Source organism: Diospyros lotus, chromosome 7, assembly GCF_014633365.1.
Source record: "Diospyros lotus cultivar Yz01 chromosome 7, ASM1463336v1, whole genome shotgun sequence".
Classification (NCBI taxonomy): Eukaryota; Viridiplantae; Streptophyta; class Magnoliopsida; order Ericales; family Ebenaceae; genus Diospyros; species Diospyros lotus.
The window spans coordinates 12,552,980-12,570,285 of record NC_068344.1 but is presented as its reverse complement, the minus strand read 5'-3'; the positions used below and the strand labels follow the sequence as shown (position 1 = coordinate 12,570,285).

The 17,306-nt window shown below is 36.7% G+C and overlaps 1 non-coding gene across 1 annotated transcript; it reads left to right on the top strand.

The window, feature by feature from the left end:
- The first annotated feature begins 7,674 nt into the window (after positions 1-7,674).
- TRNAL-CAA (transfer RNA leucine (anticodon CAA)) lies at positions 7,675-7,758 on the top strand. The gene has a single exon. It is a non-coding gene; the product is annotated as a tRNA-Leu (tRNA).
- Positions 7,759-17,306: the final 9,548 nt, after the last annotated feature.

Genomic DNA, 17,306 nt, shown 5'->3' with positions numbered 1-17,306 from the left:
CCATGATCTGATCGAAGTGTTTTAATCTTCTGGCCAAGTTGGTTCTCTACTTCATTCTAGAATTCCTTGAACTTTTCAAAGGATTCCAATTTATATTTCATCAAATACACATAACCATATCTTGAATTGTCATCAGTGAATGTAATGACGTAGTTATATCCACCTCTTGCTTGTTTGGATATGGGCCCACATACATCACTATGTATGATCCCTAGCAAGTCAGTAGTACACTCAAGATTCTTGTTGAATAGTGTCTTATTCATTTTCCCCATCAAACAAGACTCACCACATACATCCACTAATTCAAAATCAAATAGACCCAAGTATTCATTCTTGTGTAACATGGCTATGCAGGTCTCATTGATATAACCAAGTTTACAATGCCACATATAGGTCGAATTTAGACCATCTCTTTTGAGCCTTTTAGAATTCACATTGAGGATAGTCTATTACTTTTAGTGGCTCCATAGATAATTTGTAACACCACACTTTTTCGGGCATGTTATAACTTAAGAAATTTTGGTCACATTTTTTTTTTCTATAAACAATCTCAACATCATATAAATTCCCAAAATTTCCCATTTACCTACCTAGCATGAGAACCATCATACATCATAAATGCTAGGCTAGGTATTCACTAATAGCGGAAGTATGAATCGAACCTAAGCATACATCGAACCATATTAATAATACATGATCGCTTCAGACATATCCCATAATATAAGACTATTCATCGACAGAATATAAGTTTTTCAATATGACTAGAAACATAACATAACATAACCAAATCTTCATGAATAAGCATAACATCGGATCAACACGTAGAATCCATCAACCAGGTCATCACGTGTCTCAAACCCTAACTTTATCATTAACCATAAATAAGGTTATAGATCATCATGCCTCAAAACGTTCAGAATTCGCTATAGTAGAACTTAAACACATGGCTACATAACATTCAATTATTACATCTTGCACTTTGCTAAGTGCCATATCATGCCTCATTCATCCTCATTTATGCTACAATCCCCATCTGGAACGTTTGAATATTTCATGGGCAAAACCCAAGTTAGATTATGAATCATCTAAGTAAGGGTACATCATTCATATCTCATGCGTGTATGCAATGCAACATAACATCATTCCTTTCATTTGAGTCGACCCCACCCAATTGCTACTCTCCATTTTAACAACCTCCTTACTAGGCCGAGGTGTATGAGTGCACTCTTTGCAGAGTAGCGACGCCAGTTCCTAATCCCAAAACCCTTATGCATTGCATGATCAATAATATCATCGTGAACATATACATAATTCGCCATCAATACATGTAAATACACTCTAAATGATGCATAACATAACATAGCATCTTAATATGATAGAATTATTTGCATAAAACTGGTTTTGGGTTGAACCACTTACCTTTTTGCACTAAGTTCAGAACACCTCAAAAAATGTGCACCGTCTCGATTATCACAATCTCGATTTTTGCACAAATCACTTCACCTCAAGTCTCAAAGTACCATATTCATCATATTTATTTAAATGAACATCAATACCCATTTTTTTTATAATTTCTTTGCATTTTTCTTTATTTTCTTTCTATTTTTCTCTTTGAAAAACTAAACTAAATACCTACTCGAATATTTCTCTAAATATTTTCACACCAAAATTCATAAAATAATATTCAAGATAATCTAGAATTTTTTTCATATTTTTCCTAGATTTTCTCTTATTTTTCTCTAATTTTCATAATCCCATTTTTCTCCAAAATTGAAAAAATAAATATTTCTCAAATCATTCCCTAACATTTTCTCCACAATAATAGCCAAAATAGTTTTCTAGAATTCTTTGGGAATTTTTCAGATTTTTTTACTATTTGTTTCCCTTTTTTCTTCTTTTTTCCTATTTTTCTTACTTTTTTCGGTCATCTTCTCCGGCAACAGCGACCTGCAACTTGCTCCAATGCTCGATCCGATTTCACCTCCTAGAAAATGTCCTCAATCCGATCACAATGGTGCCATTGGATGCTCGAAAAACCAACCAAAAGTACCTTAAATTGACCAATTACAGTCTGGCTCCGATGACGCTTGTTTTTCCAGCGAACTCTTAAAACACGCTCAAATAACACGAAATCTCACCAAACTTTTTAGAAATGATCCTAAAAATATGAGGAACAAAAGCCTCTTATCCTTCTCCCTCAATTTTTTTCCTCAAACATGCAGATTCTAGACTCACTCGATTTTTTGGGGAACTCTTAAAACCCACTCAAATGAACACGAAATCTCACCAAACTTTCCAGAAATGATCCTACAAATATGAGGAACAAAAGTCGCTTATCCTTCTCCCTCAATTTTTCCTCAAACTCTCGAATTTGAGAGATAATTTTTTGAGGAATTTTGACCATCCCATAACCTCTATTTATAGGTAATCCCGAGCTCTCAAATGCTCATGGCTACTCAATATGAAGCCTCTAAGGCTTTTACCTTTCCCAGATAGAGCCAAAATATCATCATTCAACCCTCAAATTACACACCAAATTCTGACCAAAAATGACCGAAAAACATGAAAAATCGACCACATTTGCGGCTAATGTCGACCTAAGCCCGACCCTGAGCATTCCCCCTCACCTTTCCTTGAGCCTCTCGTGGTTGAAAGGGGCTGGCGACTAGTAAGGTGGCTGGTCGGCCATGGGAGTCACCTCACTGTTCAAGTTGTAAAAATTACACTTCTACCCATCTACAAATTTTTAATTTCACTTTGGTCCTTTCTTTGAAGCCCCTAAGATTTCCAATAATTTTATTACAACTCTTAAGCTCTATAACTTTCATTTCATCCTTGAAGATTAGGGAATAACGTCCTTTCGACCTCTCTCGAGCAGAATTAAGAAATTACACTTAAACCCAAATCTACGTTTTGACCGTAAATCTTTTCGTTTCAACTCAAAACGACTAAAAAGTTGTTCTACATACTAAATGTGAACCTACTTGGGGTTTCGTTGATTTCCCAAAAGTCTTTTACGACAATTTATTTTTTTAACCTAAATCATAGCTATACCAAAAATTGTCTCTGACCTCATTTATTTCGATGTCATAAATCATGCCTTGATATGCTCCTTATTACCATATCATTTTTCTTAAACATCTCGACTCTAGGGTACTCCCTACAGTCGATTCGATTGCGCATAATTGTACTGAAATTACCTTATAACCTTAATTTACCTGAAAATTACATTTTCGCCCTAAGATAAATTACTCTTGAGCCCTTTGAAAATTCTTGGGTATTACATAATTCCCTTCTTAATTATAGAACAACAGTTGTTCTCAATCATGAACAAAAAACCCATGTCACCCAAGCTTGATATCGAGATGATATTCTTTGAGTAAACTAGCACATAGTAATAGTTTCTTAATTCTAGAATTAGGCTTAAAGGAAGAGATCGAAAGTATGTACCCACGGGTAATGTAGCAACTCTTGCTCCATTTCTAACCCATAGGTCTACTTCATCTTTCTCTAACTTTTTAACTTCACTTAGGCTTTGTATATTATTACAAATATGCGATCCACATCCTGTATCCAATACCCATGTGGATGACTTATGTCCAACTAAGTGAACCTCAATCATGAATGCATAATTCTCTTTCCTTTCATTCGAAATGATGGAAGGATAGGTTTGGAACGTTTCCAAGTCTTCTGTTATGTCATTCATATTAATGGAATGTGGTGCCATAATGTATTCTAAAACAAAGAAGAAATGCATGGCAAGTTTCATGTCATGATTAATAATAAACATGGTCTTTAGATTTAATATTATACTCCCACTATTTTACTCAAGTCAATAACCTTCACCATTGGCTTAAGAAGTCCCATTGGAAGACTTTCTAATGGCTAGGATCCCTCTCTAGCTTACCTTGACTTTAACTTTGGCCAACAAGTCAAGACAAATTTGATTAGGTAGGTACTATCACCATTCCCATCTCGCAGAGTAATGTTAAACCATTCGTCCAACCCTAACCTTGACTTTAGCCAACAAGTTATGATAGATTTGGGGGCCATTACCCACTTCATGGAACTCCTAGATAGTTAGGGTGATAACTATTATCACATGCATCTCACACATCTCCCTAACTAAGCCTCTAAAAATCCATTAAACTTGACTTTGGCCAACACATACAAGCAACCAATATCACTCACCAACAGTGATGAGGAACACACTAAGAGTAATGGATCACTAATCTGAACATTACTTAGTATGCATCTATATCAGGACATGTCAACTCTTTGAGGTCGGTTGATCCCTATTGACCTACTAAGAGGATCTCTCCAAATCCTTAGAGCACCTCGAAAGATCCTGGTATCCTCTAGCCAAGACTCAAGGCGATCCTAATGATAATGAAGTCAAACTTTATATGAACCTATTAAGGCTCCTTGATTATCGTGCACTATAGTCCTTGCATTGACTAACATCCTAAATGAGTGAGAGTCATGGATTGATTAAACTCACAAGACTTAGTGAGTATGACAGATCCAGTACGGTGTGTGATATAGGTAGCATGTCATATCCAATCTGACATTAGAACTCTTTCAAATCTCATCCTCACCCTAGCCTGGGGATTTTCAATCACTACCACCAACATAAATCGTATAGGATGTTCGTCCCCATCTAATGGAGATCAATTGATCCCATCAGTGAACATCTGTCTCCATATACCACTGCACAAAGATCGCACAGAGAGCATTTTCACCTCTTACACTTGATGGTTCAGCTCAATGACAAATCCCTAACACTAGTACACAAGACACTATGTTGCCTCTAATCGAAGGACCAGATACACAAATGATAGTCAGCGACAAATCATTAATCCTCAAGCCATGTGATCTATCACAAGTGTCACATTCAGTGAATGTTCTCCAACACCCACCCACATGTCTACTATATGCATCTCATGCAATCTAGCATGTGACTCACCACCCCATCCCATTAGCATCTCCACACTAAACAATGATAGTAGCCCATGTACCAGTTCACTAATCAATAAATCATAGTCCCCTTTTGATAAGTCTATGCACTGGGAATACCTTTAAGAAATCCTGAAATAGGGATCCAAATCATATAGTCTCAACACCTTGAGGGTAGGAAGTTTACCAAGAAGTCTAGGGACTCATTCATAGAAATGAGATAGAGAGATATGAATGAATATATGATCTTATATAAATATAATGAACAATCAACAGCGTCATTCGCATACATCCAATGTAATGTAAATTTAGCTTCTAGGATACTATCACGAATAAATAGGTGTTTGTTAGAGAACAAGTTCACTAAACTGTGACTTGACTTGAGGATCTTGAATGGATCTTGCAAAGAATGTCTAAGGAAACCTCTTAGGGCGATTGTACAAGTGATCCTTTGACTTGAGATCACCATAGTGCCTTGCGCGTGGATTCGTATACTTTGACATTGTTATGGAAGCATTTCAATAAAGGTGTGTGAGTGTGATAGTGATTGGATATGCCATGAAGTATGTGAAAGTTGTGAATGGTCAAAATAGAATTCATCGACCCCAATTAAGGGGAGATATGTCTTATGATCCATTTTGGTGAAAGATAACCTAAAGTCTATAGCCATAGTTGGATGTTAATTCAAAGGAAATCATTCTTTCGAGAGACCAAAAAATATCATGATCAAATTGAAAAAGGACTGACACTCTTTCCATATCCTTGTTTAATCAAAACACTTTAACCGATGAAGAGATTGAATTGCATGGCAAACTAAATAAGTCTTCGAGGGACTGGCCCTTAAAACCTCTTTCGAGAGAAGGCCTTCTCTTGGGTGTGATTACCTTGCCCCTGGGAAACCTCCCCGGAGAACCTCTCCAAAGACCTTTTTAGGGGAACTATCCTAGAGGGTAGGTTACAACATTAACCAAGGAGTAAAGGAGAGAGAGACACTACAAAAAATCAACGTTTTAGCGATGGAAAATTTCGTCGCTAAAATTTTTAGCGACGGATTTAGTGATGAGCACATTTCCATAGCTAAAAAGGGCGTCGCTGAAATTTAGCGACAATATTTTTTTAGCTACAGAATTAGCCATGGGGTTGACCCCATCGCTAAATTTTAATTAATTATTTATTTTTTTTATTTTTTAGCGACGGGATTGATCCTATCGCTAAATTTTATTTTATTTTTTATTTTTTAGCGACGGGGTTGACACCCCATTGCTAACTTTTAATTTTTTATTTAATATTTTTTATTTTTTAGTGACGGGGTCGACCCCGTCTCTAAATTTTAATTTTTTTTATTTTTTAGCAACGGGGTTAACCTTGTCGTTAAATTTGAATTATTATTTTTTTTATTTTTTAGCGACGAGGTTGACCCTATCACTAAATTTTAATTATTTATTTTATTTTATTTTATGTTTTAGCGACGGGGTTGACCCCGTCGCAAAATTTGAATTATTTATTTAATTTTTTAGCGACGAGGTTAACCTAGTAGCTAAAATTGATTTTTATTTTTTTATTTTTTAGCAAACATGATTTCCATCGCTAATTCCGTCGCTAAATTAATAAAATATTTTAAAAAATTAACGACAAAAATTCTGTCGCTAATTAGCAACGGAATAATTTTGTCACTAAATTTCATTGTTAAAAATTATTTTTTGATAGTGAGAGAGAGAGAAAAGGCATTAAAGAAAATAAAGAGGACAGTGTTTGTGATTATGAGGGTGTTTGAAGTGGAGAAGATAAAAAAAGTGTGGACTTTGCTTCAACTCCTACTTTGACTGTTGTGGGCATTGGCTAACATCCATTCGAAGCTCAACATAGTTAATGACTACCACTGTAGTAGTCTATTGTGCCATTATAGAAAGGAGGAGCCCAGTCGTTGTTGATTGATAAATGGAGAGGCAGTCTCAAATAGTTAACCATCAATGGAGGAAGAACATTGAAGAAAAGTGGAGAAACCCATTTGTTTTTGGGTATTTTTGTCATTTCAACACACCTTAGTGTGTTCACAAAAAAATAAGTGTTAATATCACCGCTTTACTAAAATTATGGTTGCAATGTACACACAGTGCCCAACAAAGTTGAAGTGCTCTGATGATGAGTACAATGTAATACATATCATGATCATGCCCACCATTAGTAGCTGAGGGTGGCATTTGAATTTTAGGGCAAAGTAATATATATCAAATATATCTCTACTAAACCATCAATGTCCAATTGAATCATGAAAAATGTGCCCTTTATTTTTTGACATTCTTGTCAAAATCATGTATCTCAATCTAACTTAAGCCAATCATAAAAACTCTTCTAGTTTGCACCCACATCCTAATAATTTTAGGTTAGATTTGATATTACTTATTACACCATGGTTCTTCACCCAAAAATTTTAATTGAAGATGACCTTTTAAGTTTACCATACTCAAAACAACCCAAAATTAGTGTAGCTTATTAATTAACCCCAAATTCTCTTTAGTCAGTTTCATGTGGACCAACATTGGTGGCCCTTGCTATTTCCTCCCAAGTCCAGGTGCTGCATCACGCACGCTGACAAAACGGACGGGGCATGTATAGCTATCATTGGAGACTGTGAATTGAAGCAACGCACGGGGAAAGCAAATATTAATCCGGTTTTATAATTATAGTGCTTAGCGTGTTAATGAATCGTCCAAGGCAGTCAGGATGGCCGAGTGGTCTAAGGCGCCAGACTCAAGTTCTGGTCCTCGTGAGAGGGCGTGGGTTCAAATCCCACTTCTGACAGCAAAACGTTGTGAATACAATTTATTATTGTTATTTTTTATGTTCATTTGAAATAGGTGCATTAGCTGGATCTCCCAGCTCTCTGCCATATATTGGTTTTAAATTCCAACAATATCTGGAAAGTGGAAGACCGGTGTAGGAAAAAGTCTACGTTGTGAAGCTGGATTATTAACACAGCAAGATATATGGCCATTTCTCATAAAAGATGTGCATTGGTTGTTTAGACTAGTGGAATGGTCTTCCCTCGTGAAAGAAGAGATTCTGGAGGGCCAGAAAGCCCTTACCGACGGCTTTACTGAAAGTCTTGATTTGACAAAAATGTCCCTAACAAGTTGGTAATATTTCCCGCAAACCAAATAGGGTCGGTCTTCCTCCTCCTCATCCTTTCAATTCCTAACCAGGAGCGGCCGTCTCTCTCAATCGCACCCCATTCCTTTCCATGCGGCCATTCCCGTCCTCGTCAACTGAAGGACTGTTCTCGAGTCACTCCGTCTCTCTCATCTCCGTCGACGAGACCATCAGAACACCAGGAGCGGCCGTCTCTCTCTCTCATCTCCGTCTGTTGTAGTAGTTTCTGAAACAATGATAAATTTGTGGGTGCGTTTTTTTGTTTCTTAAGACTGAATCTGTTTCTGTAGATTTATCCTGTTCTTTTATCTTACGCATGTTTTGAGGTATCTGTCAATATCCAAAGGAAACTAACAGATTTTTTATGTAAAAAGCTCTCATTTCTAAAATTCTGATGAATAATGGTAGATGCTTTAGTTTGAAATGAAAGATCAATTACAGGAAGCCGTATCATTTCGAAGACATTGGGATTTTCCTGTGGATTTACTCTTGTTCTGATTTTATTCTCTCCCCTTTGTTGACAATCTCAAAAACCCACAGTTTTTTCCTCTTTTCAGCAAGCAGATCTTTTAGATCTAAATAAAATTAGCAACAAATCTCTCTTTTAAGCAGAAGCCTCTAACTAAAATCTAAAGATCTTGACAAACTAAAAGCCCTTGACAAACTAAAATCTTAAGGAAGAAACCTAAAAATTTTCCCGGTAAGCACTAAAAATTTTCCCGCAAGCGCTTCTAACCTAACCAATATCTCGCGATATTTCATCAGTCAAAATATCGCGAGATATCACTTCTGTAAACCCGTCGGTAACCGCGTCTGGCCCTGTAGAAGAGCTCTTTTCCGTGAAAGAAAGATTGCAGTCACTCTGTATTTTCCATCATCACATCACATCACATCACATCACCAGTAGTTGTTGCTTAGATTGGGAGACACTACCAAAACAAAATCACCTCTCTCGTAAGTGATCAGTTTGGAACCCTTTAACGTGGGGTTTATTAAAATTAATAAAATAAAATCATATTAATATAAGATTAGAATCAAAATATAAAATGATTAATATAAAATTGTAAAATATTTTAAAATTTTTATTAAATTTTTTGAAATACAAAGATAAATTTATCTAAAATCCTAAATAAGAAATTCTTTGACTTTTTGCTAAATAAATTTAATAAATATAAAATAAAATATTTTTTTCTAAAATATTTTTTATATTTTATTTTATTTTTTTATTTAATCTTAGTTAACAAATACTATTTAAATTTAAAAGTTTATAAATTTATCAAATTCTCTATTTATCACATCACATCACACTAAACTCATGTCAACATGGGCATAAAAGTCAAAGAAGCTCTCAGTCAAAGAACAAAAAAGGTGACGGGAATTAGAGAGAGAAGCTCTCTCAGTCAAAGAAGGGAATCCTCATTTGGCGGCTCCTTGTGCAGTTGTTTCTTGTTCTTTGTTCAAATTTTGAATTTTGAAGTTCCACCTCAATTGAAGTTTGAAATTTCGTTGAAATTGAAGCTGAAATTTAGTGGTTTAAAGTGATTTTTGCTGAGATCCACTAATAAGTTTAATAGTTTTTTACTTTCCCGATTTCAGCTTTGGCTCCGTGAGAATGTCCAAATCGGCCAGTGGAGGGGTCGGTTCTCGCTTGCAAGTATTTTGAACCTTCTTGTCTGCTTCCTGCTAAGCAGCATTTATTCTTTCCCCTATCTCCGTGATGGGTAGGAAGAAAGTCAAGGCTACAATCAAGGATGTCCCAACTAAAGGGTCTTCGACAGCATCCAGTTCCAAATGTGTTCAGGTGGGGTCTAGATGCGATGGCCCAGAATCTCCGAGTGTGTCCAGAACGCTTGGGGATCTGGATACCGAGTCAGGAGAATCTACAAAAAGCCCTCAGTCTGCTGGAGTAAAGGCCCTCAGTTGAGGTTGTTCAAAGACAATAGGCAGCAAGAACAGGGGCTTTCTCTCCAGTCCATTGAAATCCCAGGAGATGTTGTCGTTCTGGAGGATCTAGACGTTGATGATGTAGAAGTTGCTTGGGGCTTCTGCTTGGCGGGTCTCTTTATGGGTCATTTCCCAGGTAAATCAACCATTCTTAAGCTGTGTGAGTCTTGGAAGGTTAGATTTAATTACTATGCCCACTCAAGCGGATGGTTAGTTTTCAAATTTGAAGATGAAGTATCCAGGGATAAGGTTTTGTCTGAAGGCCCATATTTTGTTTTCGGTCGGCCCTTAATGCTTGAAGCGATGCTGGCGTGTTTTGATTTTGAGGATTCCAACGGCTATGCCATGCCAGTGTGGATTAACCTACCGGGGCTCCCTCTTGATTGTAAAAAAAAAAAAAAAAAATTATGATAGTATAATGATAAATATGTTGCAATAATTCAAAGATTCCAAGACATAAAAACTCGTTTTTCTTAAAATTTTGTTTGTCTCAAAACACAATACACAAGAGATCCAAACAAGCCTCCAAGATATAATAGAATCGAGAATAATGTTTGTCGACGAATGTGCAATTTTCGACAACAAACCCGAACACACGGAATTAATAACAAACACGAGAACCTTTGTATTCTAATTCTACAGTAAAAGAATATAAAGAGTTGGTTTTTGTATACACAAAAATTATGAAATTTTATGTAAGAATGTAAGAGAAGAACAAAGAGAAATGAACTATATGAATTTTCAAGTGTTTTGATCAATAACACTCTAATATATTTATAGATAATGTTACAACCCTTTACTAAAGGTACAATCATTCATATGTATTACAATCCTTCATAAAAGAATATAACTAATTCTTGTGTGTTACAACCATTTACTAAGGGGGCGTTTGTTAAAATGAGCAAGATAAGGTGATATCAAGATAAGATTGGGATACTTTCCGGACCAAGATATGGAATGATCAAGATAAGGCCGGGAAGCATTCCAAGATTTCTATCAGACTGTTTGGTAAATTTTTTAGAATCCATTGGTAACTATATTTTTTCTTTCCACGTGTTTGTTAATACATATGATAAGCACCAAGATAAGGGTTTTTTTACCAAAATATCCCTATTACCAAATTTATGATTAAAATAGTATTTTATGATTAATATGAATTGTCAAAAAAATTAAGATTAAAATTAAAAATAATATTTTATTTTCTAAATTCAAGTTCAAAAATAAATTTAAAAAGAGTTGAAAAGTATAAATAATAATTGTTAGGATTACAATAATTCCACCTACATAATTAAAAATAATCAAAACATATTTTCATAATAGATAATAAAATATAAAATTAAATAAAATAATTTAAAAATTGATGAAATGAATTATATTAGTTAATAAAATATATATAGAGAGAGAAATTTAAATTTTAAAAATTAATGAAATGAATAATATCATTTAAATTTTAAAAATTGTCAAAACATATAATAATTTAAAAATATATTAAATAATATTAATTATAAGAGATAAATAAATAAGCTTTTTAATAAATTTAAATCTTTAAAATGCATTAAATGGCATTAACTATCTTACAAGGGGTAAATAAGTAATTGAGGCTTATCTTGAAAGAGCCAGATAAATTTATCCGATGGGGGAGGTCGGATAAATTTATCTTGAAAGAGGGAGATAAGAGGTCACGTGAGGCCTTTTCCGAAAATGACCAGATAAGCTTAACAAACACGTTGGAAAGACCAAACATCCGGAATGCTTCCCATATCTGACCTTTTCTCCCTCTTATCTTAGTTAACAAACACCCCCTAAAGGTACACCCTTTCACCAAATGTTATAATCACTTAAATTAAATTTAAAACAAGTAAGGCACAACTTTTTACTAAATGTTACAACCATTCATGTGTGTAAATAGAATTTGAAATGTTACAACCTCTAGTTCTTTGACTTGGATCTCTTCCTATACAAGTGAAAGGTTACAACCATTCTTTTGAAAATCTCTCAAACAATCCTCCACTATTTTCAAAATGAATGAAGTTTTGAAAAACTCTTGTGTAAGTTATAGCCAAACTTATGCATAAATGAAGGTGTCTTTTGGACTTGAACCTTCACGTAGTGAAAGCATTTCAAATGTCAACCAAGGTAGCATGGTAGACAAGCTTTGAACCAACAACCCATATCTGATTAATCGAAAATACCTCATGCATTCGTTTGAATGTCCTTATTGTGTTCATAAGTACCGACACGTGAATAGGCCATTTGTCCCATATTTTGGTTTTCCTTTCATGAATACCTTGAGTAGTTTGCCAAACCACATTGGAGACGGCACCATCCCCAATATTCATATAGGTAGGCTTATCAAAAATGCCGACGTATTTAAAGCATTTTATAGATATAAGCCTATTAAGAGCAAATTAGCTCAACCTCCCGTTATTGATACGTTCCCAAACATCTCTACCTTAGGATTAACTTAAATGTTTATAATAACTCATATGACGTACTTTACTCATTAAACCTAAGATCTTGATATTTCAAGTGTTAGGTTGAGTTTCCATCATTGATGATTCTGAATTGGCCACAATCTCATTCCTTTTGACGTTTTAGAAACTAAATCCCTTGTAAGGCCTTTTGTCAAAGGATCTGCCAAGTTTTGACTTGACTTCACATAGTCCACGGTAATGACTCCATCTGAGATCAATCATCTAACCATACTATGTCTTAACCCAACGTGTTTAGACTTGCCACTATATATTTGGTAATACGCTCTAGACAATGTAGCCTCACTATCACAATGGATAGAAACTGGGGGCATAGGTTTAGGTCAAATCAAAATTTCAATCAATAAATTCCTTAGCCATTCCGCTTCTTTACCACATGAAGCTAATGCTATAAACTCAACGGCTGTAATGACCCGCTCCCACTTATGGGTGCCACCAGTAAATAATCGACCAGATTACTCACCCGACAAACCACAACTGAAGGGTTGGACTATGTTTCAATAGAAAACGCCCTAGGTGGGAACTAGGCTTCGTCCTCCCCTTCGCTCCACTCAGGAACCGGTCCCAACTCAAACAAGAAAAATCCAGCGACCGAGACCCGAAACCCGAGTGAGCTTCACCTCTCTTTAGCTCACCCCATAGCAAGCCAGAGGTGACCCAGGCACAAAGCTAGCATACAAACACTTCACTGAGTATTGGGGATTTATGAGAACATACATTGCCGATCTTTACTCAATCTGAACTTGGCTTCAACAACTCAAGCCACATATAATCACACAAACTCACAATCATCTAACACACTGGTGATTACAACAACTAGATACATCTAACGCTCATTAACACATACATTTTACTCACAATGGTATACATACACAATACCACATGGCTACATACAAGAGATAATAAAATACACAACTCGGGCAGCACCGCTAGTTGCCACAACAGCCTCCCGTCACCATCTATGCTTGCATATGGTCTTGCATCATCTACAACACGAGGTAAAACCTTATGAGTCATAAAGACTCAGTAAGGGTGCAATGCATGTAAATATGAATATAATCATATTTATGTATGCCAATGCATGCAAATGAGGCTAGGACCACACATCCTCACAACCCACCAAAGTTTGAAGCATCAACCTATCAGCCCCCACAACACTAGTCCTCCCTACAGCCATAGGTTCACTAGATCTTGCATCACACAAGATATAACCACTACATGCCAATGCAACATAAAAATATTATCAAACACATTTACCAACTTGCAAGGCCACCTCCACATGGGGTCGTTCCTTACTTGGCTCGAAGCTTCATCTCTGTCTCGGCATGAATTCCAGCCTGAATCTTAAGTTCCTCTAGGATCACCGCCTTCTCGGTTGAACCTAGAGACAAATAGACAAAACCCCACCATATCAAACATTAATCAACGTCTTCGATTTTGCTTACACCGCAGAATCACCCATTAACACTATCTCTAAACAACACCAATCACGACTTATACTTGTAACGCCCCAGATTTTTAAACTGAAATATAATGTAATACTTGAGATTTTTAGCTTCTAATACTTGAGGAAATATGTCCTTTCAAGGGATTATAGAAGCCTTGAGATAAAGGTTCAGTTTTTGAGCCAGTGGCAAAATTGTAAATATTGAGATTCGGGATAAAAGTGTAATTTACCTAAAAACCAGGAGTATTAGCATAATTAGTCATTTCTTCGGGGACTAAAATGCAATTAAAAATTGGCCTAGGGACGAAGTTGGAAAGGGTTTAAATGCAATTACCTGAAAAGTTTGGGCCAAAGTGTAATTCTTGAAACCTTTTTACTGAGGGCATTTAGGAGATTCAAGAAAAGCCTCATAAATGATTTTAGAGATAATGATGAAGCCTCATGATGACGTTAGAAATAAGATGAAGGCTCATAATGACTTTAGAGATAAGATAAAGGTTCATGATGACTTTAGAGATAAAGATTAAGCCTCATGATGACTTTAAGGATAAGATTTGATTTGGATAAGATTTGATAAGATCTTATTTAGATAAGATTTGATTCAGATAGGAATGATTACAGAAAATCTAAGAAGATTTGGAATGATTAGAAAATATCTTAGAAGATTTGGAATGATTAGAGAATATTTTAGAAGATTTGAAATGATTGGAATATCTAAAGATTTAGAAAAGATTTGAAATGATTGTGACTTACTTGGTGGCCAAGTTTCCAAGCCTATAAATAGGGCTCATGGCCAAGGGTTTCCTCATTCTAAGTTGGGATAAATTCGTGCTAGACGGGAGTGCTTCGAGCTTTTTGTAAAGGTGAAGCCTTCAACATTCAAATCTCATCAAACCAAGTTAAGGTAAGTACATTATGAACTATTTATGATGTTTAAGCATGACTATGAACTATGTTATGTGGTCCCTCATGTTATGTTATGTTCACGCAAGTTTCAGGACCGGAGCTCAGTAGCGCTACGCGCGAGGGTTCTTACCTCTGCAAGTTGGTGGAACCTCTCGTGTCTCCATATGATATGTTATGTTATGTCATGACTTGTTTAAATACATATGATGGTTCTCTTGTACTTACTGAGATTTGCATAATCTAACCCCCCCTTATGTTCCCCCCCCCCCCAGGTGAGCATGAATGAGGAGATCGGGACATGGACGTGGAGCGTGGTGGCTTGTTTAAAAAGGATTTTCAAGAATTTATGTTTAGTTTCCTTTTGAAAACAATGTTTTTAGGGTTGAACTCTGATCTTTTCCTATATGTATGCCATAAAACATGTCTTGGAATTTTATTTGATTTAAAGGAAGTATGATTTTGGTTTTAAGCTCCGGATATTTTTATATGAATATTATTATCATTAAGCATGAAAGTAAGTTACGGGTGTCACAACACCAGCCGTCTATAATTTCTGAACAACCCCGACCTAAGGGTTCAATCCAACAACACTACACAATTTAATATTTCACATAAAAGAAATATTCTGAAAAGAATTAATTTACTTACCTCAGTTAAATCGGGAAGAGAAAATCGGTTAATCGCCCGCATTGGCGTTGCCTCCTTGACTGACATCTCATACCCAAATCTCTGATTTCAAGCCTCTGGCACGCTTCACAAGCCTTGAAATAATTTCCAGAACTTTTTCAAAATTTTTTGGAATTTTTCTCCTATTTTTCCAGATTTTCCCTTATTTCCGTTTCTTTTTATTATTATTATTTTTTTCTTCTTTTCCATTTCTTCCTCCCCCGCACGAGGCGCCCTGTTCATCGTCTTCTTCACCATTTCCCGCGCGCGCACAGCGCCTGCGCACACCGCCTCTTGCTCCACCAGCTCGCCTTCAACCTCCAGCCGGCTGCTGCTCAACGCGCGACCCCCGGCCATGGCTGCCTTCGGCGCGAACTGCCATGGCTGGACCTCCCCTGCGCACTGTCATGGCCATCTGCCGCTTCGGCCATCAATCACAGCAAGCCACCAGCTCGCTTTCGGTCGCCGGCGTTAGCCCAAGATGGCCCCCACCGCGACCCCTCCATCCGCCTTCGCCATTGCTGCTCCGTCGTTGTTGCCTTCTTCTTCCATCATCGGGCAGCCATGGCCGCTCCCCCGAGCTCCAGCACACGGCCATGGCTACGGCCTTTAGCCGCTGCCACCCTCTCTCTCGCGAGCTCACTCTCCAGTTCGGCCATTACGCCCTCCCTCGATCACGAGCTCTATCTCTTGATCTCTCATTCTCTGTTTCTGATCTCACATTTTCAGAGGCGCACACTATAGAAGGCTTGGCCTCCAAGCACGCGGGTAACCTATATATATATATATATAATTTACACATTAACCCCAATAAACATATTAACTCCACTTAAGAATTTTAATTACACTTGAAAATTTTATTTATTGCACTTGGGATTCTAATAGTTATACTTGGACCCTCCCAAGATTTTAATTAATTTCCCGCAAGCCACCAACACCTTAATTCTCCAAAATTAATAATTGACTTTTACTTGAAAATGTCGATTTCATCCCTGCCCCTACACGGGACTTTTATTCAACCCGAAAGCGCTTAAGGGTTGCCTTACTCAGAAAACCGAACAACCCCTAGGGTCCCCTCAGCTTCTAGGAGGTCCCCTACGACTATTCGGTATTGGCACCCACTCAGGCTTATACAGAATTTATTCCGAAAATTATTCCCGGTCAAACCGCTTCCAGCGTCATTATCCTCATCTCGAGACGCTCACCAATCTCTTGCCCTCTTCCCTAGACATCCAAGTCCTAAGGCACTCCTTGCCACTAATTTGGTAATTTTATTAATTAATTTCTCGAAACCGACCCTTGGGCTTCCCGGATCACCCGAGGTCCTTTCAAAATAATCAAAAATTATTTATTCTCAATACCATGTAATACTGGGTATTACAGCGGCCATAGTGGAATTCGTTATACAAGTTTGTTTCTTTGAATCCCATGATATAGCATCTCCACCAAGTGTGAAAATCCATCCATTTGTTGATGCATAATCTTCTCGATCAGTGATCCAACTAGCATCTGTGGATCCTTCTAAAACTAAAGGATAACTGGAGTAATGTATGCCATAATTCATGGTTCCTTTTAGATATATCAAAATTCTATAGACTCCTTGCCAATGTAATAGGATTGGATTGCTCGTATACCGGCTCATTTTCCCAATGACGAAAGCAATATCCGGTCTTGTAGATGTCATCCAATAACACTAGCATACTCTAATTGAGATATCGTTCTACCAGTGTTAGAATACATTCTAA